The sequence below is a fragment of the Acipenser ruthenus genome, chromosome 45, assembly GCF_902713425.1.
Source record: "Acipenser ruthenus chromosome 45, fAciRut3.2 maternal haplotype, whole genome shotgun sequence".
NCBI lineage: Eukaryota > Metazoa > Chordata > Actinopteri > Acipenseriformes > Acipenseridae > Acipenser > Acipenser ruthenus.
In genome coordinates, this window is record NC_081233.1 from 2,762,131 (window position 1) to 2,789,859 (window position 27,729).

General features: G+C 45.7%; 6 non-coding genes across 6 annotated transcripts; 2 read left to right on the top strand and 4 right to left on the bottom strand.

Annotated features, from left to right (window-relative positions):
* The first annotated feature begins 6,075 nt into the window (after window positions 1-6,075).
* trnat-ugu (transfer RNA threonine (anticodon UGU)) lies at window positions 6,076-6,149 on the top strand. Its single transcript has one exon. It is a non-coding gene; the product is annotated as a tRNA-Thr (tRNA).
* A 442-nt stretch (window positions 6,150-6,591) lies between these two features.
* Window positions 6,592-6,663, top strand: trnaa-cgc (transfer RNA alanine (anticodon CGC)). The gene has a single exon. It is a non-coding gene; the product is annotated as a tRNA-Val (tRNA).
* Window positions 6,664-12,578: 5,915 nt separating this feature from the next.
* On the bottom strand, window positions 12,579-12,650 carry trnaa-cgc (transfer RNA alanine (anticodon CGC)). Its single transcript has one exon. It is a non-coding gene; the product is annotated as a tRNA-Ala (tRNA).
* A 7,343-nt stretch (window positions 12,651-19,993) lies between these two features.
* trnaa-cgc (transfer RNA alanine (anticodon CGC)) lies at window positions 19,994-20,065 on the bottom strand. Its single transcript has one exon. It is a non-coding gene; the product is annotated as a tRNA-Ala (tRNA).
* Window positions 20,066-26,188: 6,123 nt separating this feature from the next.
* On the bottom strand, window positions 26,189-26,262 carry trnat-ugu (transfer RNA threonine (anticodon UGU)). Its single transcript has one exon. It is a non-coding gene; the product is annotated as a tRNA-Thr (tRNA).
* Window positions 26,263-27,047: 785 nt separating this feature from the next.
* trnaa-cgc (transfer RNA alanine (anticodon CGC)) lies at window positions 27,048-27,119 on the bottom strand. The gene has a single exon. It is a non-coding gene; the product is annotated as a tRNA-Ala (tRNA).
* Between the last annotated feature and the right edge of the window lie 610 nt (window positions 27,120-27,729).

Below are 27,729 nucleotides of genomic sequence, written 5' to 3' on the forward strand. Positions count from 1 at the left end.
ACCCAGCTCCCCTGTGCTGTACCCACCTCTCTTGTGCTGTACCCACCTCTCTTGTGCTGTACACTGCTCCCCTGTGCTGTATCCTGCTCTCATGTGCTGTACCCTGCTCCCCTGTGCTGTGCCCTGCTCCCCTGTGCTGTACGCTGCTCCCCTGTGCTGTAGCCTGCTCTCCTGTGCTGTACCCTGCTCCCCTGTGCTGTACCCTGCTCCCCTGTGCTGTACACTGCTTCTCTATGCTGTACCCTGCTCCCCTGTGCGGTACCCTGTTCCCCAGTGCTGTACCCTGCTCTCCTGTGCTGTACCCTGCTCCCCTGTGCTGTACCCAGCTCCCCTGTGCTGTACCCTGCTCCCCTGTACTCTACTCACCTCTCTTGTGCTGTACACTGCTCTCATGTGCTGTACCCTGCTCCCCTGTGCTGTATCCTGCTCCCCTGTGCTGTACGCTGCTCACCTGTGCTGTACCCTGCTCTCCTGTGCTGTATCCTGCTCTCATGTGCTATACCCTGTTCCCCAGTGCTGTACCCTGCTCCCCTGTGCTGTACCCAGCTCCCCTGTGCTGTACCAACCTCTCTTGTGCTGTACCCACCTCTCTTGTGCTGTACACTGCTCTCCTGTGCTGTACCCTGCTCCCCTGTGCTGTACCCTGCTCCCCTGTGCTGTACCCTGCTCCCCTGTGCTGTACGCTGCTCCCCTGTGCTGTACCCTGCTCTCCTGTGCTGTACCCTGCTCCCCTGTACTGTACCCACCTCTCTTGCGCTGTACACTGCTCTCATTTGCTGTACCCTGCTCTCCTGTGCTGTACCCTGCTCCCCTGTGCTGTACGCTGCTCCCCTTTGCTGTACCCTGCTCTCCTGTGCTGTATGCTGCTCTCATGTGCTGTACCCTGCTCCCCTGTGCTGTACACTGCTTCTCTATGCTGTACCCTGCTCCCCTGAGCGGTACCCTGCTCCCCTGTGCTGTACCCTGCTCCCCTGTGCTGTACCCAGCTCCACTGTGCTGTACACTGCTTCTCTATGCTGTACCCTGCTCCCCTGTGCGGTACCCTGCTCCCCTGTGCTGTATCCTGCTCCCCTGTGCTGTACCCAGCTCTCCTGTGCTGTACATTGCTCCCCTGTGCTGTACCCATCTCTCTTGTGCTGTACACTGCTCTCCTGTGCTGTACCCTGCTCCCATGTGCTGTATCCTGCTCTCATGTGCTGTACCCTGCTCCCCTGTGCTGTACCCTGCTCCACTGTGCTGTACGCTGCTCCCCTGTGCTGTACCCTGCTCTCCTGTGCTGTACCCTGCTCCCCTGTGCGGTACCCTGCTCCCCTGTGCTGTACCCTGCTCTCCTATGCTGTACCCTGCTCCCCTGTGCTGTACCCACCTCTCTTGTGCTGTACACTGCTCTCATGTGCTGTACCCTGCTCCCCTGTGCTGTACCCTGCTCCCCTGTGCTGTACGCTGCTCACCTGTGCTGTACCCTGCTCTCCTGTGCTGTATCCTGCTCTCATGTGCTATACCCTGTTCCCCAGTGCTGCACCCTACTCCCCTGTGCTGCATCCAGCTCGCATGTGCTGTACCCAGCTCCCCTGTGCTGTACCCTGCTCCCCTGTGCTGTACCCAGCTCCCCTGTGCTGTACCCACCTCTCTTGGGCTATACCCACCTCTCTTGTGCTGTACACTGCTCTCCTGTGCTGTACCCAGCTCCCCTGTGCTGTATCCTGCTCTCATGTGCTGTACCCTGCTCCCCTGTGCTGTACCCTGCTCCCCTGTGCTGTACGCTGCTCCCCTGTGCTGTACAGTGCTCTCCTGTGCTGTACCCTGCTCCCCTGTACTGTACCCACCTCTCTTGTGCTGTACACTGCTCTCCTGTGCTGTACCCTGCTCCCCTGTGCTGTACGCTGCTCCCCTTTCCTGTACCCTGCTCTCCTGTGCTGTATCCTGCTCTCATGTGCTGTACCCTGCTCCCCTGTGCTGTACCCTGCTCCACTGTGCTGTACGCTGCTCCCCTGTGCTGTACCCTGCTCTCCTGTGCTGTATCCTGCTCTCATGTGCTGTACCCTGTTCCCCAGTGCTGCACCCTACTCCCCTGTGCTGCATCCAGCTCCCCTGTGCTGTACCCAGCTCCCCTGTGCTGTACCCTGCTCCCCTGTGCTGTACCCAGCTCCCCTGTGCTGTACCCACCTGTCTTGTGCTGTACCCACCTCTCTTGTGCTGTACACTGCTCCCCTTTGCTGTATCCTGCTCTCATGTGCTGTACCCTGCTCCCCTGTGCTGTGCCCTGCTCCCCTGTGCTGTACGCTGCTCCCCTGTGCTGTAGCCTGCTCTCCTGTGCTGTACCCTGCTCCCCTGTGCTGTACCCTGCTCCCCTGTGCTGTACACTGCTTCTCTATGCTGTACCCTGCTCCCCTGTGCGGTACCCTGTTCCCCAGTGCTGTACCCTGCTCTCCTGTGCTGTACCCTGCTCCCCTGTGCTGTACCCAGCTCCCCTGTGCTGTACCCTGCTCCCCTGTACTCTACCCACCTCTCTTGTGCTGTACACTGCTCTCATGTGCCGTACCCTGCTCCCCTGTGCTGTACCCTGCTCCCCTGTGCTGTACGCTGCTCACCTGTGCTGTACCCTGCTCTCCTGTGCTGTATCCTGCTCTCATGTGCTATACCCTGTTCCCCAGTGCTGTACCCTGCTCCCCTGTGCTGTACCCAGCTCCACTGTGCTGTACCCACCTCTCTTGTGCTGTACCCACCTCTCTTGTGCTGTACACTGCTCTCCTGTGCTGTACCCTGCTCCCCTGTGCTGTACCCTGCTCCCCTGTGCTGTACGCTGCTCCCCTGTGCTGTACTCTGCTCTCCTGTGCTGTACCCTGCTCCCCTGTACTGTACCCACCTCTCTTGCGCTGTACACTGCTCTCATTTGCTGTACCCTGCTCTCCTGTGCTGTACCCTGCTCCCCTGTGCTGTACGCTGCTCCCCTTTGCTGTACCCTGCTCTCCTGTGCTGTATGCTGCTCTCATGTGCTGTACCCTGCTCCCCTGTGCTGTACACTGCTTCTCTATGCTGTACGCTGCTCCCCTTTGCTGTACCCTGCTATCCTGTGCTGTATCCTGCTCTCATGTGCTGTACCCTGCTCCCCTGTGCTGTACACTGCTTCTCTATGCTGTACCCTGCTCCCCTGTGCGGTACCCTGCTCCCCTGTGCTGTATCCTGCTCCCCTGTGCTGTACCCAGCTCCCCTGTGCTGTACATTGCTCCCCTGTGCTGTACCCATCTCTCTTGTGCTGTACACTGCTCTCCTGTGCTGTACCCTGCTCCCATGTGCTGTATCCTGCTCTCATGTGCTGTACCCTGCTCCCCTGTGCTGTACCCTGCTCCACTGTGCTGTACGCTGCTCCCCTGTGCTGTACCCTGCTCTCTTGTGCTTTACCCTGCTCCCCTGTGCGGTACCCTGCTCCCTTGTGCTGTACCCTGCTCTCCTATGCTGTACCCTGCTCCCCTGTGCTGTACCCACCTCTCTTGTGCTGTACACTGCTCTCATGTGCTGTACCCTGCTCCCCTGTGCTGTACCCTGCTCCCCTGTGCTGTACGCTGCTCACCTGTGCTGTACCCTGCTCTCCTGTGCTGTATCCTGCTCTCATGTGCTATACCCTGTTCCCCAGTGCTGCACCCTACTCCCCTGTGCTGCATCCAGCTCGCATGTGCTGTACCCAGCTCCCCTGTGCTGTACCCTGCTCCCCTGTGCTGTACCCAGCTCCCCTGTGCTGTACCCACCTCTCTTGTGCTATACCTACCTCTCTTGTGCTGTACACTGCTCTCCTGTGCTGTACCCAGCTCCCCTGTGCTGTATCCTGCTCTCATGTGCTGTACCCTGCTCCCCTGTGCTGTACCCTGCTCCCCTGTGCTGTACCCTGCCCTCCTGTGCTGTACCCTGCTCCCCTGTACTGTACCCACCTCTCTTGTGCTGTACACTGCTCTCCTGTGCTGTACCCTGCTCCCCTGTGCTGTACGCTGCTCCCCTTTCCTGTACCCTGCTCTCCTGTGCTGTACCCTGCTCCCCTATGCTGTACACTGCTTCTCTATGCTGTACCCTGCTCCCCTGTGCGGTACCCTGCTCCCCTGTGCTGTACCCTGCTCCCCTGTGCTGTACCCAGCTCCCCTGTGCTGTACACTGCTCCCCTGTGCTGTACCCACCTCTCTTGTGCTGTACCCTGCTCCCCTTTGCTGTACACTGCTTCTCTATGCTGTACCCTGCTCCCCTGTGCGGTACCCTGCTCCCCTGTGCTGTATCCTGCTCCCCTGTGCTGTACCCAGCTCCCCTGTGCTGTACACTGCTCCCCTGTGCTGTACCCACCTCTCTTGTGCTGTACACTGCTCTCCTGTGCTGTACCCTGCTCCCATGTGCTGTATCCTGCTCTCATGTGCTGTACCCTGCTCCCCTGTGCTGTACCCTGCTCCCCTGTGCTGTACGCTGCTCCCCTGTGCTGTACCCTGCTCTCCTGTGCTGTACCCTGCTCCCCTGTGCGTTACCCTGCTCCCCTGTGCTGTACCCTGCTCTCCTGTGCTGTACCCTGCTCCCCTGTGCTGTACACTGCTTCTCTATGCTGTACCCTGCTCCCCTGTGCTGTACGCTGCTCCCCTGTGTTGTATCCTGGTCCCAGGCAATCCAGGCAATAAAAAGTAATGGCTGGAAGAGAAAGCACCCCCATTTTACGTAACATAAAGGTCCTAAAAGCAAAGCCAGCAATTGACTACTGCCACACCACCTTGAGTAAGCCTGATCTGAGAAGTGAAGCAAGGCTGGGTTTGTTTAGTACTTGGAGGAGAGGCCACCTGGGAATGTCAAGTGCTGTAGGCATTACAAAATTAAAATGAAGTTTTACCATTGAAAAGTGTAAAAAGTATATAAAAAATAGAGCTTAAAGAGAAAGCACACCCAGTGTAAGAAACATAAAGGACCTAAGAGCAGAACTAGCAATTGACTATTGTCAAATCACTTTGATTAAGGCTTGGTTTGGTTAGTACTTGGATGAGAGGCCATCTGGGAATTCTGTGTGCAGTAGGCCTTACAATTTTAAAATTACATTTTACCACAGTCCACATAATATGAAGGGCCTAAAAGCAGAGGAAGCAATCGCCTACGGACATCACCATAAGTAAGCCTGATCTTTTCAGATCTCAGAAACTTAAGGCTGGATAGGCGGCACATTTCAGGATGGCACACACCACAGCTTGCTCTGGCAATCAAAGGGGCCAGTTGCCCAGTGGTAGAGCGCATGCTTCGCATGTATGAGGCCCCGGGTTCAATCCCCGGCATCTCCAGGTGGTATTTCTTTACCCCGCCCTTCCATTAAATCACACTTTGTTGTTTATTAAAAACACTCTTCCAAAACCCAGCCCTTTCTGGTTTCATTCATTCAATCAATCTTTTGATTTATAAATGTAATTATTTATTTTATTAATCTCTATCTAACTTTTGATTCAGAATTATAAATATATTTATCTATGTTTTCTCTATCTATATTTTGATTTCTAAAAATAAATATAATTTTTTTAACTCTCTCCTTCTCTCTATCCATCTAACTATTAGGCATACCATTACAAAAAAAGTCTTCTTATCTTCAACATTTCACACGATTAATGTTGTCATTGAAGCTAAATCAATCAGAATAACAGGACAAGAGGGAGACGCAAAAGAGATATGCTCCAGGAGCCGGTTTTTTAAAACTTGTAATCTGGATCGTTTTGATCCATTTGTTCAGAAAATGTCACTGCTGAATTATCCATATTACGAATTGCGATTAAAATGTCCAGCATTTTAAAAAGTAATCTCGGTCACAAAATATAGGATTACAAATCCAGATAATTTGTATCCAGATTACAAGTTTTGAAAAAGCAGCTCCCGGTAAACCTCCAACTCACAACCGCAGTGTCCTGCCGTACAAGTACCACACAAAAAACAAGTGCACCACATGGAGCACCGGGAGACAACGTCAGAAAAATTGAGGAAAGCTGTCAAAACAAAATAACCTTACTGGCCACCAAGTCCTGGGACAGTTTTGTAGCCCTTCAGTTTAGCACACCGAGCAGCTGGCAAGCGTGAGGCATTGTGGCTTAGTTGGTTAAAGCACCTGCCTTGTAAACAGGAGATCCTGGGTTTGAATCCCAGCAGTGCCTCTATTACTTCTTCTCCCAAAGGTAAATGCATACCTTCTTCTAAAAGAAAACACAACTAATTAATCCAAAAATCCTCAAGCAAACATTCACAACTCTGGCAGGACTCAAACCCACAACCTTTGAATCACACAACATAGCCAGTCTAGAACTCCAACGCACTATCCATTGCACCACAGAGCCCTGCACTGTTTTTGCCGGCGCAGCAAAGTTGAGGTAGACGGAGCCAAGGCCACGGAGGAAAATGAGCCAAAAAACGACGGGGATGGGATTCAAACCTGCGCGTGCAGAGCACAGTGCAATACATCGCCTTTACCGCTCGGTCACCTCGTCCTCCACGCAGCAATCACATAAAAAAAACAAATTTCAGGATGGATCACAAAGAACACAGCTTGCCCTGGAAATCAAACGGTCAGTTGCACAAAGCAAGGGTTTAATGTCGATGGGGGATGTAGCTCAGTGGTAGAGCGCATGCTTCACATGTATGAGGCCCCGGGTTCAATCCCCGGCATCTCCAGGTGGTATTTCTTTACCCCGCCCTTCCATGAAATCACACTTTGTTGTTTATTAAAAACACTCTTCCAAAACCCAGCCCTTTCTGGTTTCATTCGGTCTATCTTTTGATTTATAAATGTCAAAATTATTTATTTTATTTCTTTCTATCTCTTCATAATTATATATATATATATATATATATATATTTATTATTTTTTTCTATCTATATTTTGATTTCTAAAAATAAATATTATTTTTTTTAACTCTCTCCTTCTCTCAGCTTGAAGTGGCTCTGTGAACAGCACGACAGGCCTGCGGATCCAGCGTTTTACATCAGAGGTGTGGGCAAGCAGGGCCTTTACTTCATACCTGCAAAAACTTCAATCTTGTTAGCTGGGAAAACCACAAATTAATTAAACTGTTTCTGTCAAAGAGCCAGACATCTCTGCCGCATACCCCTTTCACTCAAAAAAGGTGCTCACACCTCGTACAAGGGAAGTTTGGTTTCAGGGTCACTCTGTGACCCTGGGTTCGAATCCCCGCAGTGCCTCTTTAATTTCTTCTTCCAAAGGTAAATGCATACCTCCTCCTAAAAAAAAACACGACTAAGTAATAAAAAATCATGTATAAGCATTCATGACTCAAAACTATACCCTTTGAATCATACTACACAGATGGTCTAGAAGTCCATTGCGCCACAGAGCCCTGCACTGTTTTAAGCTACACGGCAAAAGTGAGGTAGACGGAGCCAAGGCCACGGAGGAAAATGTGCCAAAAAACGACGGGGATGGGATTCAAACCTGCGCGTGCAGAGCACAGTGCAATACATCGCCTTTACAGCTCGGTCACCTCGTCCTCCATGCAGCAATCACACATAAAAAAAAAACACATTTCAGTTTTGGTTTTTGTTCCAACTGAACTCTCAATTACTTAATTGAACTAAGAATTTGCTTAATTTGACTTTTTACATTGATTAGCTTACAAGTTCCTTATATCATTTTGTATTTAACTTGAAATCTCCAACTCTTTAAAATAAGTAAAAAGCTCTGATTAGTTCCATTAAGTAATCAGCAGGACCAGGGTTGAGAACCACTGTTTAAAAACACTCTTCCATCAGCCAGCCCTTTCATTCATTCATTCATTCATTCAATCATTCGTTCATTTAATCTATCTATGTTTTGTTGCACAGAGTGAGACTAAGATGACAACAGGGGATGTACAGTGCCTATAGTAAGTATTCACTATTCATCCCCCTTGGACGTTTTCACAGTTTGTTGTGTTACAACCTGAAATCTTGATGCATTTAAATGGGATTTACACAACCTACTCAACACTTTCAATGTGGGAAAAATAAAAACCTGAGAAGTCTTCATTAGATAAGTACTCACCTCCTTTGCTATGACACTCCTAAATAAGCTCTGGTGCAACCAATTGCCTTCAGAATTCACACAGTAAGTTCAATGGAGTCCATCTGTGTGCAATAAAAATGGTTCACATGATTTTGGATTAAATACACCTGTCCCACAGTTAGATAGTGCATTCAAAGCAAAGATACTACCATGAAGACCAAGACAACTCTGGAATAAAGTTGTGGAAAGGCACAGATCAGGGGAGGGGTATAAAACGATTTCAAAGGCATTGAATATCCCTTGGAGCACTGTCAAGTCTACCATTAAGAAGTGGAAGGTATACGGCAAAACCCCGAATCTGCTTAGAGCAGGCCGTCCTCCCAAACTGAGCAGCCGGGTAAGAAGGGCATTGGTCAGAGAAATCACCAAGAGACCAATGACAACTCTGAAAGACCTACAGCGTTCCATGGCTGAGACGAAAGAAACTGTCCATGTGTCAACAATAGCTCAGGTACTCCACAAATCTGGCCTGTATGGAAGAGCGGCAAGAAGGAAGCCATTTCTGAAAAATCCTGCTTGGAATTTGCAAAAAAGGATCATGCTATGGGGATGCTTTTCATCGGCAGGGACTGGGAAGCTTGTCAGGGTAGAGGGCAAAATGAATGGACAATGAACCCAAGCACACTGCCAAAGCGACACTGGAGTGGCTTAAAAACAAGAAAGCGAACATCCTAGAGTGGCCCAGTCAAAGCCCGGACTTGAATCAGACTGAGAATCAGTGGCAAGACTTGAAGATTGCTGTCCACCAACGATACCCATCCAACTTGACAGAGCTTGAATAATTTTGCCAAGAAGAATGGGTGAATATTGCACGATCCAGATGTGCAAACCTGGTAGAAACTTACCCCAAAAGACTTACAGGTGCCAAAGGTGGTTCTACCAAGTATTGACTCAGGGGTGAATACTTATCTAACCAAGACATTTCAGTTTTTTTATTTTTCATTAACTGTTGTTTCACAATAAAAATTCTCTTGCCTCTTCAAAGTTTTGAGTAGGTTGTGTAAATCAAAGGAAAAAATCCCATTTAAATACATCAAGATTTCAGGTTGTAAACTTCCAAGGGGGGTGAATACTTACTATAGGCACTGTAGCTCAGTGGTAGAGTGCATGCTTCACATGTATGAGGCCCTGGGTTCACTCTGCAGGTGGAATTTCTTTACTTAATATTACAATGAAATCACACTTTGTTGTTTATTAAAACACTCTTAACCCTAACCCACCACCTGGCCCTTTCTGGTTTCATTCATTCAATCTATCTATCTATCTACTGTATTGGTAAACAAGTGGAAATCTCCCAGTCTTTCAGTCAAGTCTGGTGCCCGACAGGGATGCCCTTTGTCCCTGTTACTTTTTGTCAGTTATTTAGAGATGCCTGGCAATTTTATAAGCGAGGATCCATCCGAGGAATTGTAATCCCAGGGAGCAAGGGTACACAGGTGAAATGCTCCTTATATATGGATGACGTGTCTTGTTTCTGCAGTGACCAACTGTCTGTACAGTGATTGGTTTGGACAAGCTTGGGGGGGTCATTAGTTAATATAGGGCTGGGTGAAAGCTGAAATGTGTGTTTTTTTTATGTGATTGCTGCATGGAGGACGAGGTGACCGAGCGGTAAAGGCGATGTATTGCACTGTACTCTGCACGCGCAGGTTTGAATCCCATCCCCGTTGTTTTCTGGCCTTGGTTCCGTCTACCTCAACTTTGCCGAGGATTGTGGCTGAGGAGTGACTTATTATTTACTTTTTGAGACTGAACCTGTTTCTGTTTTTACCCCGATATCATCGTTGATAGCGGGGTGTATTATTGTTTTTCATTTGCATTATTTTGGGTATTTTTGTTTGTAAAAATAAAAGAGTATTTCTTTGGGAGAAACAGTTTGGACATTATGTATCTGCTGTCCTGTCACACCTTAGCAGTCCATTTATTCAGCACGTCTCAGGTGCGTCAGGTCCAATTTATTTCCACACACGCTGTTTAAAAGTATTTTTTTCACAGTAAAACAGGTTTAAAAGGCACTGCATATCAACAGGACACTCAATACTGCACCTCCAGCCCCGCCCCACCCCTTGTTTGCTGTATTTTTCACATACCTCTTCATAGTCGTGCATACCGATAAATCCTCTCCTGATCACTCGTTTTATCACCAAATTCTTCAATGATGTGATCCAAGTCATTATTTTATTACTATAACATCACAGAAAGCTCTGCAAATAATGTCTGTGATATTCTTTGAGCGCTGGATGCAGAAGCAGCTATCTTGTTTGTTTATGTCCGTGTTATCTCTGTGGTGCCGGAGCTTTGTGTATTGCTCAGATACACCCCTTTTTTTCGGCTTCTCTTAGCTCCTATCAGTCTCACTATGCCATTGAAAGGTTTTCTCTGCTTTTTCTGCTTCATGTGCTTCATGTCTTTCTGATGAGGTGGGACAGGGTCCGACATAGGACCGCAAAGGGGTGACTAGAGAGTTCCATGGAGAGGAGCATTTACAAGTTCATTCCAATTTTTGGATGGCCTTTCCCCTCGGTGTAGGGCTTAACACGAGATTAAAAGCAGAATGAGCACAATGTAAGAACAAAACAAAGTTTGTAAATGAGAGGAGGCCATTCGGCCCATCTTGCTCGTTTGGCTGTTAGTAGCTTATTGATCCCAGAACCTCATCAAGCAGCTTCTTGAAGGATCCCAGGGTGTCAGCTTCAACAACATTACTGGGGAATTGGTTCTAGAATCCTCTGTGTAAAAAAAGTGCCTCCTATTTTATGTTCTGAATGCCCCTTTATCTAATCTCCATTTGTGACCTCTGATCCTTGTTTCTTTTTTCAGGTCTAAAAAGTCCCTTGGGTCGACATTGTCAATACCTTTTAGAATTCTGAATGCTTGAATCAGATCACCGCATAGTCTAATTTGTTCAAGACTGAATAGATTCAATTCTTTGAGCCTGTCTGCATACGACATGCCTTTTAAACCTGGGATAATTCTGGTTGCTCTTCTTTGCACTCTTTCTAGAGCAGCAATATCCTTTTTGTAACGAGGAGACCAGAACTGAACACAATATTCTAGATGAGGTCTTACTAATGCATTGTAGAGTTTTAACATTACTTCCCTTGATTTAAATTCAACATTTTTCATAATATATCCGAGCATCTTGTTGGCTTCCCCACATTGTCTCCATTTCTTAGTCAACATAACCTCCTAGATCTTTTTCATAGATTCCTTCTTCAATTTCAGTATCTTCTATATGATATTTATAATGCACATTTTTATTGCCTGCATGCAGTACTTTACACTTTTCTCTATTAAATGTCATTTGCCATGTGTCTGAATGCTGTCTAGATCATTTTGAATGAACTTTGCTGCTGCAGCAGTGTTTGCTACTCCTATTTTTGTATCATCTGCAAAGTTAACAAGTTTGCTTACTATACCAGAATCTAAATCATTAATGTAGATTACGAATAGCAGAGGACCTAATACTGATCCCTGTGGTACACCACTGGTTGCCTCGCTCCATTTTGAGGTTTCTCGTCTAATTAATACTTTCTGTTTTCTACATGTTAACCGCTCCCTAATCCATGTGCATGTATTTCTGTGAATCCCTACTACGTTAATTTTAGGAATTAATCTTTTTAGAAGAAGGTATGCATTTAACTTTGGGAGAAGAAGTAAAAGAGGCACTGCTGGGATTCAAACCATGGATTTTCTGTTTACAAGGGAGGTGCTTTAACCATCTAAGCCACAATGCCTCACACTTGCCAGCTGCTCGGTGTGCTAAACTGAAGGGCTACAAAACTGTCCCAGGACACGGTGGCCAGCAAGATTATTTTGTTTTGACAGCTTTCCTCAATTTTTCTGACATCATCTCCCAGTGCTCCAAGTGGTGCACTTGTCTTTTGTGTGGTACTTGTACGGCAGGACACTGCGGTTGTGATTTGGAAGCTCACCAGGAGCTGCTTTTTCAAAACTTGTAATCTGGATACAAATGATCTGGATTTGTAATCCTATATTTTGTGACCGAGTTTACTTTTTAAAATGCTGGACATTTTAATCGCAAATCTTAATATGGATAATTCAGCAGTGACATTTTCTGAACAAACGGATCAAAATGATCAAGATTACAAGTTTTAAAAAACCGGCTCCTGGAGCATATCTCTTTTGCGTCTCCCTCTTGTCCTGTTATTCTGATTGATTTAGCTTCAATGACAACATTAATCGTGTGAAATGTTGAAGATAAGAAGACTTTTTTTGTAATGGTATGCCTAATAGTTAGATGGATAGAGAGAAGGAGAGAGTTAAAAAATATATTTATTTTTTGAAATCAAAATATAGATAGAGAGAGAAAACATATATAAATATATTTATAATTCTGAATCAAAAGTTAGATAAAGATTAATAAAATAAATAATTACATTTATAAATCAAAAGATAGATAGATTGATTGAATGAATGAAACCAGAAAGGGCTGGGTTTTGGAAGAGTGTTTTTAATAAACAACAAAGTGTGATTTCATGGAAGGGCGGGGTAAAGAAACACCACCTGGAGATGCCGGGGATTGAACCCGGGGCCTCATACATGCGAAGCATGCGCTCTACCACTGAGCTACATCCCCTGTTGTCATTGAGCACTTGAACTCTTGAAGTCTTGAACTGGATGCGAGCAGCGATCGGGAGCCAGTGGAGTGAGCGGTAGTCTAAACGGGACAGTACCAGGGCCTGGACGAGGAGCTGGGTGGTGTAGTTGGTGAGGAAGGGTCAGATTCTTCGTATGTTGCTCAGGAAGAATCGGCAAGTGCGTGCCAGAGTGGAGATGTGCTGGGAATTAGAGAGGAGGGGGCCCAGGGATTGGGTGTAGAGAGAGAACAGAAGAGGACCGAAGACTGACCCTTTGGGGACTCCTGTTGAGAGAGGGCGAGGTGAGGAGGTTACTCCACGCCAGGTTACCTGGTAAGTGCGGTTGGAGAGGTAGGCGGAAAACCAGGCCAGAGCAGTGCCAGAGATTCCCAGGTCAGCGAGAGAGGATAGTAGAATAGAGTGATCGACAGTATCAAAGACAGCAGAGAGGTCGAGGAGAATTAGGACAGAGGAGATAGAGGCAGCTCGGGCAGTTTAGTGAGTTAGTGACAGACAGAAGGGTGGTTTCAGTGGAGTCAGCAGAGCAGAAGCCAGATTGTTGAGAGTGGTTGGACAGGAAAGCAGAGAGCTGGCGGTGTACAGCCCACTCGAGGGTTTTGGAGAGGAAGGGTAGGAGGGAGACAGGATGGTAGCTCTGGAGGGAGGTGGGGTTGAGGGTAGGTTTTTTGAGAAGGGGAGTGATCGAGGCCTGTTTGAAGGCAGAGGGAAAGAGTCCAGAAAGGAGAGAGGTGTTAAGAAGGGAGGAGATGAAGGGAAGTAGAGCAGGAGCAGCAGCTTGAAAGAGGTGAGTGGGGAGGAGGTCCAGGGCACGTGTGTTGGGTTTGTGACCCTGGAGCAGGGAGGAGAGGTCAGTCTGAGAGGGGAGAGAAGGTGGAGAAGGAGGGTGAGTTAGTAGGGGATGCAGTGGATGTAGGGGTTGGAGCGGGAGGGGGTGGGGGGGAGGGAGATGTGTTAAAGAGTTTGCGGGTATCTGAGATTTTAAACGAGAAGAAAGAGGCAAAGTCATCAGAGGAGATAGAGGAGGGAGGAGGAGGGGGGAGGGTTTAGGAGGGAGGAGAAGGTAGAGAATAGTTTACATGGGTTGTGAGTGGAGGCTTGGATTATAGATTGGAAATAAGAACATTTAGCAGAGGAAAGAGGAGAGGAGAAGGAGGAGAGGAGAGAGCGGTAGAGGTCTAGGGCAGCAGGGAGTTTGGTTCTCTGCTGTACCCTGCTCTCCTGTGCTGTACCCTGCTCTCCTGTGCTGTACCCTGCTCCCCTTTGTTGTATCCTGGTCCCCTCTGCTGTACCCTGCTCTCCTGTGCTGCACTCTGCTCCCCTGTGCTGTACCCTGTGCTGTACCCTGCTCTCCTGTGCTGTACCCTGCTCTCCTGCGCTGTACCCTGCTCCCCTGTGATGTATACTGGTCCCCTCTGCTGTACCCTGTGCTGTACCCTGCTCTCCTCTGCTGCACTCTGCTCTCCTGTGCTGTACCCTCCTCCTCTGTGCTGCACTCTGCTCCCCTGTGCTGTACCCTGCTCAACTGTGCTGTACTCTGCGCTGTACCCTGCTCTCCTCTGCTGCACTCTGCTCTCCTGTGCTGTACCCTGCTCCCCTGTGCTGTACCCTGCTCCCCTGTGCTGTACCCAGCTCCCCTGTGCTGTACCCTGCTCTCCTGTGCTGCACTCTGCTCCCCTGTGCGGCAAGCAGGGCCTTTACTTCATACCTGCAAAAACTTCAATCTTGTTAGCTGGGAAAACCACAAATTAATTAAACTGTTTCTGTCAAAGAGCCAGACATCTCTGCCGCATACCCCTTTCACTCAAAAAAGGTGCTCACACCTCGTACAAGGGAAGATGGGTTTCAGGGTCACTCTGTGACACTGGGTTCGAATCCCCGCAGTGCCTCTTTAATTTCTTCTTCCAAAGGTAAATGCATACCTCCTCCTAAAAAAAAACACAACTAAGTAATAAAAAATCATGTATAAGCATTCATGACTCAGAACTATACCCTTTGAATCATACTACACAGATGGTCTAGAAGACCATTGTGCCACAGAGCCCTGCACTGTTTTAAGCTACACGGCAAAAGTGAGGTAGACGGAGCCAAGGCCACGGAGGAAAATGTGCCAAAAAACGACGGGGATGGGATTCAAACCTGCGCGTGCAGAGCACAGTGCAATACATCGCCTTTACAGCTCGGTCACCTCGTCCTCCACGCAGCAATCACACATAAAAAAAAACACATTTCAGTTTTGGTTTTTGTTCCAACTGAAATCTCAATTACTTAATTGAACTAAGAATTTGCTTAATTTGACTTTTTAAATTGATTAGCTTACAAGTTCCTTATATCATTTTGTATTTAACTTGAAATCTCCAACTCTTTAAAATAAGTAAAAAGCTCTGATTAGTTCCATTAAGGGTTCAATTAAGTAATTGAGAGCTCAGTTGGAACAAAAACCAGCAGGACACTGAGTCCCCAGGACCAGGGTTGAGAACCACTGTTCTTCCATCAGCCAGCCCTTTCATTCATTCATTCATTCATTCAATCATTCATTCATTCAATCTTTCTATGTTTTGTTGCACAGAGTGAGACTAAGATGACAACAGGGGATGTACAGTGCCTATAGTAAGTATTCACTATTCATCCCCCTTGGACGTTTTCACAGTTTGTTGTGTTACAACCTGAAATCTTGATGCATTTAAATGGGATTTACACAACCTACTCAACACTTTCAATGTGGGAAAAATAAAAACCTGAGAAGTCTTCATTAGATAAGTACTCACCCCCTTTGCTATGACACTCCTAAATAAGCTCTGGTGCAACCAATTGCCTTCAGAATTCACACAGTAAGTTCAATGGAGTCCATCTGTGTGCAATAAAAATGGTTCACATGATTTTGGATTAAATACACCTGTCCCACAGTTAGATAGTGCATTCAAAGCAAAGATACTACCATGAAGACCAAGACAACTCTGGAATAAAGTTGTGGAAAGGCACAGATCAGGGGAGGGGTATAAAACGATTTCAAAGGCATTGAATATCCCTTGGAGCACTGTCAAGTCTACCATTAAGAAGTGGAAGGTATACGGCACCACCCCGAATCTGCTTAGAGCAGGCCGTCCTCCCAAACTGAGCAGCCGGGTAAGAAGGGCATTGGTCAGAGAAGTCACCAAGAGGCCAATGACAACTCTGAAAGACCTACAGCGTTCCATGGCTGAGACGAAAGAAACTGTCCATGTGTCAACAATAGCTCAGGTACTCCACAAATCTGGCCTGTATGGAAAAGTGGCAAGAAGGAAGCCATTTCTGAAAAAGGCCCATGTAAAATCCCGCTTGGAATTTGCAAAAAAGGATCATGCTATGGGGATGCTTTTCATCGGCAGGGACTGGGAAGCTTGTCAGGGTAGAGGGCAAAATGAATGGACAATGACCCCAAGCACACAGCCAAAGCGACACTGGAGTGGCTTAAAAACAAGAAAGCGAACATCCTAGAGTGGCCCAGTCAAAGCCCGGACTTGAATCAGACTGAGAATCAGTGGCAAGACTTGAAGATTGCTGTCCACCAACGATACCCATCCAACTTGACAGAGCTTGAATAATTTTGCCAAGAAGAATGGGTGAATATTGCACGATCCAGATGTGCAAACCTGGTAGAAACTTACCCCAAAAGACTTACAGGTGCCAAAGGTGGTTCTACCAAGTATTGACTCAGGGGTGAATACTTATCTAACCAAGACATTTCAGTTTTTTTATTTTTCATTAACTGTTGTTTCACAATAAAAATTCTCTTGCCTCTTCAAAGTTTTGAGTAGGTTGTGTAAATCAAAGGAAAAAATCCCATTTAAATACATCAAGATTTCAGGTTGTAAACTTCCAAGGGGGGTGAATACTTACTATAGGCACTGTAGCTCAGTGGTAGAGTGCATGCTTCACATGTATGAGGCCCTGGGTTCACTCTGCAGGTGGAATTTCTTTACTTAATATTACAATGAAATCACACTTTGTTGTTTATTAAAACACTCTTAACCCTAACCCACCACCTGGCCCTTTCTGGTTTCATTCATTCAATCTATCTATCTATCTACTGTATTGGTAAACAAGTGGAAATCTCCCAGTCTTTCAGTCAAGTCTGGTGCCCGACAGGGATGCCCTTTGTCCCTGTTACTTTTTGTCAGTTATTTAGAGATGCCTGGCAATTTTATAAGCGAGGATCCATCCGAGGAATTGTAATCCCAGGGAGCAAGGGTACACAGGTGAAATGCTCCTTATATATGGATGACGTGTCTTGTTTCTGCAGTGACCAACTGTCTGTACAGTGATTGGTTTGGACAAGCTTGGGGGGGTCATTAGTTAATATAGGGCTGGGTGAAAGCTGAAATGTGTGTTTTTTTTATGTGATTGCTGCATGGAGGACGAGGTGACCGAGCGGTAAAGGCGATGTATTGCACTGTACTCTGCACGCGCAGGTTTGAATCCCATCCCCGTTGTTTTCTGGCCTTGGTTCCGTCTACCTCAACTTTGCCGAGGATTGTGGCTGAGGAGTGACTTATTATTTACTTTTTGAGACTGAACCTGTTTCTGTTTTTACCCCGATATCATCGTTGATAGCGGGGTGTATTATTGTTTTTCATTTGGATTATTTTGGGTATTTTTGTTTGTAAAAATAAAAGAGTATTTCTTTGGGAGAAACAGTTTGGACATTATGTATCTGCTGTCCTGTCACACCTTAGCAGTCCATTTATTCAGCACGTCTCAGGTGCGTCAGGTCCAATTTATTTCCACACACGCTGTTTAAAAGTATTTTTTTCACAGTAAAACAGGTTTAAAAGGCACTGCATATCAACAGGACACTCAATACTGCACCTCCAGCCCCGCCCCACCCCTTGTTTGCTGTATTTTTCACATACCTCTTCATAGTCGTGCATACCGATAAATCCTCTCCTGATCACTCGTTTTATCACCAAATTCTTCAATGATGTGATCCAAGTCATTATTTTATTACTATAACATCACAGAAAGCTCTGCAAATAATGTCTGTGATATTCTTTGAGCGCTGGATGCAGAAGCAGCTATCTTGTTTGTTTATGTCCGTGTTATCTCTGTGGTGCCGGAGCTTTGTGTATTGCTCAGATACACCCCTTTTTTTCGGCTTCTCTTAGCTCCTATCAGTCTCACTATGCCATTGAAAGGTTTTCTCTGCTTTTTCTGCTTCATGTGCTTCATGTCTTTCTGATGAGGTGGGACAGGGTCCGACATAGGACCGCAAAGGGGTGACTAGAGAGTTCCATGGAGAGGAGCATTTACAAGTTCATTCCAATTTTTGGATGGCCTTTCCCCTCGGTGTAGGGCTTAACACGAGGTTAAAAGCAGAATGAGCACAATGTAAGAACTAAACAAAGTTTGCAAATGAGAGGAGGCCATTCGGCCCATCTTGCTCGTTTGGCTGTTAGTAGCTTATTGATCCCAGAACCTCATCAAGCAGCTTCTTGAAGGATCCCAGGGTGTCAGCTTCAACACCATTACTGGGGAATTGGTTCTAGAATCCTCTGTGTAAAAAAAGTGCCTCCTATTTTATGTTCTGAATGCCCCTTTATCTAATCTCCATTTGTGACCTCTGATCCTTGTTTCTTTTTTCAGGTCTAAAAAGTCCCTTGGGTCGACATTGTCAATACCTTTTAGAATTCTGAATGCTTGAATCAGATCACCGCATAGTCTAATTTGTTCAAGACTGAATAGATTCAATTCTTTGAGCCTGTCTGCATACGACATGCCTTTTAAACCTGGGATAATTCTGGTTGCTCTTCTTTGCACTCTTTCTAGAGCAGCAATATCCTTTTTGTAACGAGGAGACCAGAACTGAACACAATATTCTAGATGAGGTCTTACTAATGCATTGTAGAGTTTTAACATTACTTCCCTTGATTTAAATTCAACATTTTTCATAATATATCCGAGCATCTTGTTGGCTTCCCCACATTGTCTCCATTTCTTAGTCAACATAACCTCCTAGATCTTTTTCATAGATTCCTTCTTCAATTTCAGTATCTTCTATATGATATTTATAATGCACATTTTTATTGCCTGCATGCAGTACTTTACACTTTTCTCTCTTAAATGTCATTTGCCATGTGTCTGAATGCTGTCTAGATCATTTTGAATGAACTTTGCTGCTGCAGCAGTGTTTGCTACTCCTATTTTTGTATCGTCTGCAAATTTAACAAGTTTGCTTACTATACCAGAATCTAAATCATTAATGTAGATTACGAATAGCAGAGGACCTAATACTGATCCCTGTGGTACACCACTGGTTGCCTCGCTCCATTTTGAGGTTTCTCATCTAATTAATACTTTCTGTTTTCTACATGTTAACCGCTCCCTAATCCATGTGCATGTATTTCTGTGAATCCCTACTACGTTAATTTTAGGAATTAATCTTTTTAGAAGAAGGTATGCATTTAACTTTGGGAGAAGAAGTAAAAGAGGCACTGCTGGGATTCAAACCAAGGATTTCCTGTTTACAAGGCAGGTGCTTTAACCAACTAAGCCACAATGCCTCACACTTGCCAGCTGCTCGGTGTGCTAAACTGAAGGGCTACAAAACTGTCCCAGGACACGGTGGCCAGCAAGATTATTTTGTGTTGACAGCTTTCCTCAATTTTTCTGACATCGTCTCCCAGTGCTCCATGTGGTGCACTTGTCTTTTGTGTGGTACTTGTATGGCAGGACACTGCGGTTGTGATTTGGAGGCTCACCAGGAGCTGCTTTTTCAAAACTTGTAATCTGGATACAAATTATCTGGATTTGTAATCCTATATTTTGTGACCGAGATTACTTTTTAAAATGCTGGACATTTTAATCGCAATTCGTAATATGGATAATTCAGCAGTGACATTTTCTGAACAAACGGATCAAAACGATCCAGATTACAAGTTTTAAAAAACCGGCTCCTGGAGCATATCTCTTTTGCGTCTCCCTCTTGTCCTGTTATTCTGATTGATTTAGCTTCAATGACAACATTAATCGTGTGAAATGTTGAAGATAAGAAGACTTTTTTTGTAATGGTATGCCTAATAGTTAGATGGATAGAGAGAAGGAGAGAGTTAAAAAAATTACATTTATTTTTTGAAATCAAAATATAGATAGAGAGAGAAAACATATATAAATATATTTATAATTCTGAATCAAAAGTTAGATAGAGATTAATAAAATAAATAATTACATTTATAAATCAAAAGATTGATTGAATGAATGAAACCAGAAAGGGCTGGGTTTTGGAAGAGTGTTTTTAATAAACAACAAAGTGTGATTTCATGGAAGGGCGGGGTAAAGAAATACCACCTGGAGATGCCGGGGATTGAACCCGGGGCCCCATACATGCGAAGCATGCGCTCTACCACTGAGCTACATCCCCTGTTGTCAATGAACACTTGAACTCTTGAAGTCTTGAACTGGATGCGAGCAGCGCTCGGGAGCCAGTGGAGTGAGCGGTAGTCTAGACGGGAGAGTACCAGGGCCTGGACGAGGAGCTGGGTGGTGTAGTTGGTGAGGAAGGGTCAGATTCTTCGTATGTTGCTCAGGAAGAATCGGCAAGTGCGTGCCAGAGTGGAGATGTGCTGGGAATTAGAGAGGAGGGGGCCCAGGGATCGGGTGTAGAGAGAGAACAGAAGAGGACCAAAGACTGACCCTTTGGGGACTCCTGTTGAGAGAGGGCGAGGTGAGGAGGTTACTCCACGCCAGGTTACCTGGTAAGTGCGGTTGGAGAGGTAGGCGGAAAACCAGGCCAGAGCAGTGCCAGAGATTCCCAGGTCAGCGAGAGAGGATAGTAGAATAGAGTGATCGACAGTATCAAAGACAGCAGAGAGGTCGAGGAGAATTAGGACAGAGGAGATAGAGGCAGCTCGGGCAGTTTAGTGAGTTAGTGACAGACAGAAGGGCGGTTTCAGTGGAGTCAGCAGAGTAGAAGCCAGATTGTTGAGAGTGGTTGGACAGGAAAGCAGAGAGCTGGCGGTGTACAGCCCACTCGAGGGTTTTGGAGAGGAAAGGTAGGAGGGAGACAGGATGGTAGCTCTGGAGGGAGGTGGGGTTGAGGGTAGGTTTTTTGAGAAGGGGAGTGATCGAGGCCTGTTTGAAGGCAGAGGGAAAGAGTCCAGAAAGGAGAGAGGTGTTGAGAAGGGAGGAGATGAAGGGAAGTAGAGCAGGAGCAGCAGCTTGAAAGAGGTGAGTGGGGAGGAGGTCCAGGACACGTGTGTTGGGTTTGTGACCCTGGAGCAGGGAGGAGAGGTCAGTCTGAGAGGGGAGAGATGGTGGAGAAGGAGCGTGAGTTAGTAGGGGATGCAGTGGATGTAGGGGTTGGAGCGGGAGGGGGTGGGGGGGAGGGAGATGTGTTAAAGAGTTTGCGGATATCTGAGATTTTAAAAGAGAAGAAAGAGGCAAAGTCATCAGAGGAGATAGAGGAGGGAGGAGGAGGGGGGAGGGTTTAGGAGGGAGGAGAAGGTAGAGAATAGTTTACATGGGTTGTGAGTGGAGGCTTGGATTATAGATTGGAAATAAGAACATTTAGCAGAGGAAAGAGTAGAGGAGAAGGAGGAGAGGAGAGAGCGGTAGAGGTCTAGGTCAGCAGGGAGTTTGGTTCTGCGCTCTACCCTGCTCTCCTGTGCTGTACCCTGCTGTCCTGTGCTGCACTCTGCTCCCCTGTGCTGTACCCTGCTCCCCTGTGCTGTACTCTGCGCTGTACCCTGCTCTCCTCTGCTGCACTCTGCTCTCCTGTGCTGTACCCTGCTCCCCTGTGCTGTACCCTGCTCTCCTGTGCTGTACCCTGCTCCCCTGTGTTGTATCCTGGTCCCCTCTGCTGTACCCTGTGCTGTACCCTACTCCCCTGTGCTGTACCCAGCTCCCCTGTGCTGTACCCTGCTCCCCTGTGCTGTACCCTGCTCTCCTGTGCTGTACCCTGCTCCCCTGTGTTGTATACTTGTCCCCTCTGCTGTACCCTGTGCTGTACCCTGCTCTCCTGTGCTGTACCCTGCCCCCCTGTGCTGCACCCTGCCCCCCTGTGCTGCACCCTGCTCTCCTGTGCAGTACCCTGCTCCCCTGTGCTATACCCTGCTCCTATGTGCTTCACTCTGCTTCACCCCCTTTGCTATGACACTCCTAAATAAGCTCTGGTGCAACCAATTGCCTTCAGAATTCACACAGTAAGTTCAATGGAGTCCATCTGTGTGCAATAAAAATGGTTCACATGATTTTGGATTAAATACACCTGTCCCACAGTTAGATAGTGCATTCAAAGCAAAGATACTACCATGAAGACCAAGACAACTCTGGAATAAAGTTGTGGAAAGGCACAGATCAGGGGAGGGGTATAAAACGATTTCAAAGGCATTGAATATCCCTTGGAGCACTGTCAAGTCTACCATTAAGAAGTGGAAGGTATACGGCACCACCCCGAATCTGCTTCGAGCAGGCCGTCCTCCCAAACTGAGCAGCCGGGTAAGAAGGGCATTGGTCAGAGAAATCACCAAGAGACCAATGACAACTCTGAAAGACCTACAGCGTTCCATGGCTGAGACGAAAGAAACTGTCCACGTGTCAACAATAGCTCAGGTACTCCACAAATCTGGCCTGTATGGAAGAGCGGCAAGAAGGAAGCCATTTCTGAAAAATCCTGCTTGGAATTTGCAAAAAAGGATCATGCTATGGGGATGCTTTTCATCGGCAGGGACTGGGAAGCTTGTCAGGGTAGAGGGCAAAATGAATGTACAATGACCCCAAGCATACAGCCAAAGCGACACTGGAGTGGCTTAAAAACAAGAAAGCGAACATCCTAGAGTGGCCCAGTCAAAGCCCAGACTTGAATCAGATTGAGAATCAGTGGCAAGACTTGAAGATTGCTGTCCACCAACGATCCCCATCCAACTTGACAGAGCTTGAATAATTTTGCCAAGAAGAATGGGTGAATATTGCACGATCCAGATGTGCAAACCTGGTAGAAACCTACCCCAAAAGACTTACAGGTGCCAAAGGTGGTTCTACCAAGTATTGACTCAGGGGTGAATACTTATCTAACCAAGACATTTCAGTTTTTTTATTTTTCATTAACTGTTGTTTCACAATAAAAATTATCTTGCTTCTTCAAAGTGTTGAGTAGGTTGTGTAAATCAAAGGAAAAAATCCCATTTAAATACATCAAGATTTCAGGTTGTAAACTTCCAAGGGGGGTGAATACTTTCTATAGGCACTGTAGCTCAGTGGTAGAGTGCATGCTTCACATGTATGAGACCCTGGGTTCACTCTCCAGGTGGAATTTCTTTACTTAATATTACAATGAAATCACACTTTGTTGTTTATTAAAACACTCTTAACCCTAAACCACCACCTGGCCCTTTCTGGTTTCATTCATTCAATCTATCTATCTATCTACTGTATTGGTAAATAAGTGGAAATCTCCCAGTCTTTCAGTCAAGTCTGGTGCCCGACAGGTATGCCCTTTGTCCCTGTTACTTTTTGTCAGTTATTTAAGAACATAAGAACATAAGAAAGTTTACAAACGAGAGGAGGCCATTCAGCCCATCTTGCTCGTTTGGTTGTTAGTAGCTTATTGATCCCAGAATCTCATCAAGCAGCTTCTTGAAGGATCCCAGGGTGTCAGCTTCAACAACATTACTGGGGAGTTGGTTCCAGACCCTCACAATTCTCTGTGTAAAAAAGTGCCTCCTATTTTCTGTTCTGAATGCCCCTTTATCTAATCTCCATTTATGACCCCTGGTCCTTGTTTCTTTTTTCAAGTCAAAGAAGTCCCCCGGGTTGACATTGTCTATACCTTTTAGGATTTTGAATGTTTGAATCAGATCGCCGCGTAGTCTTCTTTGTTCAAGACTGAATAGATTCAATTCTTTTAGCCTGTCTGCATACGACATGCCTTTTAAACCCGGGATAATTCTGGTTGCTCTTCTTTGCACTCTTTCTAGAGCAGCAATATCCTTTTTGTAACGAGGTGACCAGAACTGAACACAATATTCTAGGTGAGGTCTTACTAATGCATTGTAGAGTTTTAACATTACTTCCCTTGATTTAAATTCAACACTTCTCACAATATATCCAAGCATCTTGTTAGCCTTTTTTATAGCTTCCCCACATTGTCTAGATGAAGACATTTCTGAGTCAACATAAACTCCTAGGTCTTTTTCATAGTTCCCTTCTTCAATTTCACTATCTCCCCACTATATTTAGAGATGCCTGGCAATTTTATAAGCGAGGATCCATCCGAGGAATTGTAATCCCAGGGAGCAAGGGTACACAGGTGAAATGCTCCTTATATATGGATGACGTGTCTTGTTTCTGCAGTGACCAACTGTCTGTACAGTGATTGGTTTGGACAAGCTTGGGGGGGGGGTCATCAGTTAATATAGGGCTGGGTGAAAGTTGAAATGTTTTTTTTTTTATGTGATTGCTGCATGGAGGACGAGGTGACCGAGCGGTAAAGGCGATGTATTGCACTGTACTCTGCACGCGCAGGTTTGAATCCCATCCCCGTCGTTTTCTGGCCTTGGTTCCGTCTACCTCAACTTTGCCGAGGATTGTGGTTGAGGAGTGACTTATTATTTACTTTTTGAGACTGAACCTGTTTCTGTTTTTACCCCGATATCATCGTTGATAGCGGGGTGGATTATTGTTTTTCATTTGGATTATTTTGGGTATTTTTGTTTGTAAAAATAAAAGAGTATTTCTTTGGGAGAAACAGTTTGGACATTATGTATCTGCTGTCCTGTCACACGTTAGCAGTCCATTTATTCAGCATGTCTGAGGTGCGTCAGGTCCAATTTATTTTCACACACGCTGTTTAAAAGTATTTTTTTCACAGTAAAACAGGTTTAAAAGACACTGCATATCAACAGGACACTCAATACTGCACCTCCAGGCCCCGCTCCACCCCTTGTTTGCTGTATTTTTCACATACCTCTTCATAGTCGTGCATACTGATAAATCCTCTCCTGATCACTCGTTTTATCACCAAATTCTTCAATAATGCGATCCAAGTCATTATTTTATTACTATAACATCACAGAAAGCTCTGCAAATAATGTCTGTGATATTCTTTGAGCGCTGGATGCAGAAGCAGCTATCTTGTTTGTTTATGTCCGTGTTATCTCTGTGGTGCCGGAGCTTTGTGTATTGCTCAGATACACCCCTTTTTTTCGGCTTCTCTTAGCTCCTATCAGTCTCACTATGCCATTGAAAGGTTTTCTCTGCTTTTTCTGCTTCATGTGCTTCATGTCTTTCTGATGAGGTGGGACAGGGTCCGACATAAGACCGCAAAGGGGTGACTAGAGAGTTCCATGGAGAGGAGCATTTACAAGTTCATTCCAATTTTTGGATGGCCTTTCCCCTCGGTGTAGGGCTTAACACGAGGTTAAAAGCAGAATGAGCACAATGTAAGAACAAAACAAAGTTTGCAAATGAGAGGAGGCCATTCGGCCCATCTTGCTCGTTTGGCTGTTAGTAGCTTATTGATCCCAGAACCTCATCAAGCAGCTTCTTGAAGGATCCCAGGGTGTCAGCTTCAACACCATTACTGGGGAATTGGTTCTAGAATCCTCTGTGTACAAAAAGTGCCTCCTATTTTCTGTTCTGAATGCCCCTTTATCTAATCTTCATTTGTGACCTCTGATCCTTGTTTCTTTTTTCAGGTCTAAAAAGTCCCTTGGGTCGACATTGTCAATACCTTTTAGAATTCTGAATGCTTGAATCAGATCACCGCGTAGTCTTCTTTGTTCAAGACTGAATAGATTCAATTCTTTGAGCCTGTCTGCATACGACATGCCTTTTAAACCTGGGATAATTCTGGTTGCTCTTCTTTGCACTCTTTCTAGAGCAGCAATATCCTTTTTGTAATGAGGAGACCAGAACTGAACACAATATTCTAGATGAGGTCTTACTAATGCATTGTAAAGTTTTAACATTACTTCCCTTGATTTAAATTCAACATTTTTCATAATATATCCGAGCATCTTGTTGGCTTCCCCACATTGTCTAGATGAAGACATTTCTTAGTCAACATAACCTCCTAGATCTTTTTCATAGATTCCTTCTTCAATTTCAGTATCTTCTATATGATATTTATAATGCACATTTTTATTGCCTGCATGCAGTACTTTACACTTTTCTCAATTAAATGTCATTTGCCATGTGTCTGAATGCTGTCTAGATCATTTTGAATGAACTTTGCTGCTGCAGCAGTGTTTGCTACTCCTATTTTTGTATCGTCTGCAAATTTAACAAGTTTGCTTACTATACCAGAATCTAAATCATTAATGTAGATTACGAATAGCAGAGGACCTAATACTGATCCCTGTGGTACACCACTGGTTGCCTCGCTCCATTTTGAGGTTTCTCATCTAATTAATACTTTCTGTTTTCTACATGTTAAAAGCTCCCTAATCCATGTGCATGTATTTCTGTGAATCCCTACTATGTTAATTTTAGGAATTAATCTTTTTAGAAGGTGGTATGCATTTAACTTTGGGAGAAGAAGTAAAAGAGGCACTGCTGGGATTTGAACCAAGGATTTCCTGTTTACAAGGCAGGTGCTTTAACCAACTAAGCCACAATGCCTCACACTTACCAGCTGCTCTGTGTGCTAAACTGAAGGGCTACAAAACTGTCCCAGGACTTGGTGGCCAGCAAGATTATTTTGTTTTGACAGCTTTCCTCAATTTTTCTGACATCATCTCCCAGTGCTCCAAGTGTTGCACTTGTCTTTTGTGTGGTACTTGTATGGCAGGACACTGCGGTTGTGATTTGGAGGCTCACCAGGAGCTGCTTTTTCAAAACTTGTAATCTGGATACAAATTATCTGGATTTGTAATCCTATATTTTGTGACCGAGTTTACTTTTTAAAATGCTGGACATTTTAATCACAATTCGTAATATGGATAATCCAGCAGTGACATTTTCTGAACAAACGCATCAAAACGATCCAGATTACAAGTTTTAAAAAACCGGCTCCTGGAGCATATCTCTTTTGCGTCTCCCTCTTGTCCTGTTATTCTGATTGATTTAGCTTCAATGACAACATTAATCGTGTGAAATGTTGAAGATAAGAAGACTTTTTTTGTAATGGTATGCCTAATAGTTAGATGGATAGAGAGAAGGAGAGAGTTAAAAAAATTATATTTATTTTTTGAAATCAAAATATAGATAGAGAGAGAAAACATATATAAATATATTTATCATTCTGAATCAAAAGTTAGATAGAGATTAATAAAATAAATAATTACATTTATAAATCAAAAGATTGATTGAATGAATGAAACCAGAAAGGGCTGGGTTTTGGAAGAGTGTTTTTAATAAACAACAAAGTGTGATTTCATGGAAGGGCGGGGTAAAGAAATACCACCTGGAGATGCCGGGGATTGAACCCGGGGCCCCATACATGCGAAGCATGCGCTCTACCACTGAGCTACATCCCCTGTTGTCAATGAACACTTGAACTCTTGAAGTCTTGAACTGGATGCGAGCAGCGATCGGGAGCCAGTGGAGTGAGCGGTAGTCTAGACGGGAGAGTACCAGGGCCTGGACCAGGAGCTGGGTAGTGTAGTTGGTGAGGAAGGGTCAGATTCTTCGTATGTTGCTCAGGAAGAATCGGCAAGTGCGTGCCAGAGTGGAGATGTGCTAGGAATTAGAGAGGAGGGGGACCAGGGATCGGGTGTAGAGAGAGAACAGAAGAGGACCGAAGACTGACCCTTGGGGGACTCCTGTTGAGAGAGGGCGAGGTGAGGAGGTTACTCCACGCCAGGTTACCTGGTAAGTGCGGTTGGAGAGGTAGGCGGAGAACCAGGCCAGAGCAGTGCCAGAGATTCCCAGGTCAGCGAGAGAGGATACTAGAATAGAGTGATCGGCAGTATCAAAGGCAGCAGAGAGGTCGAGGAGAATTAGGACAGAGGAGATAGAGGCAGCTCGGGCAGTTTAGTGAGTTAGTGACAGACAGAAGGGCGGTTTCAGTGGAGTCAGCAGAGCAGAAGCCAGATTGTTGAGAGTGGTTGGACAGGAAAGCAGAGAGCTGGCGGTGTACAGCCCACT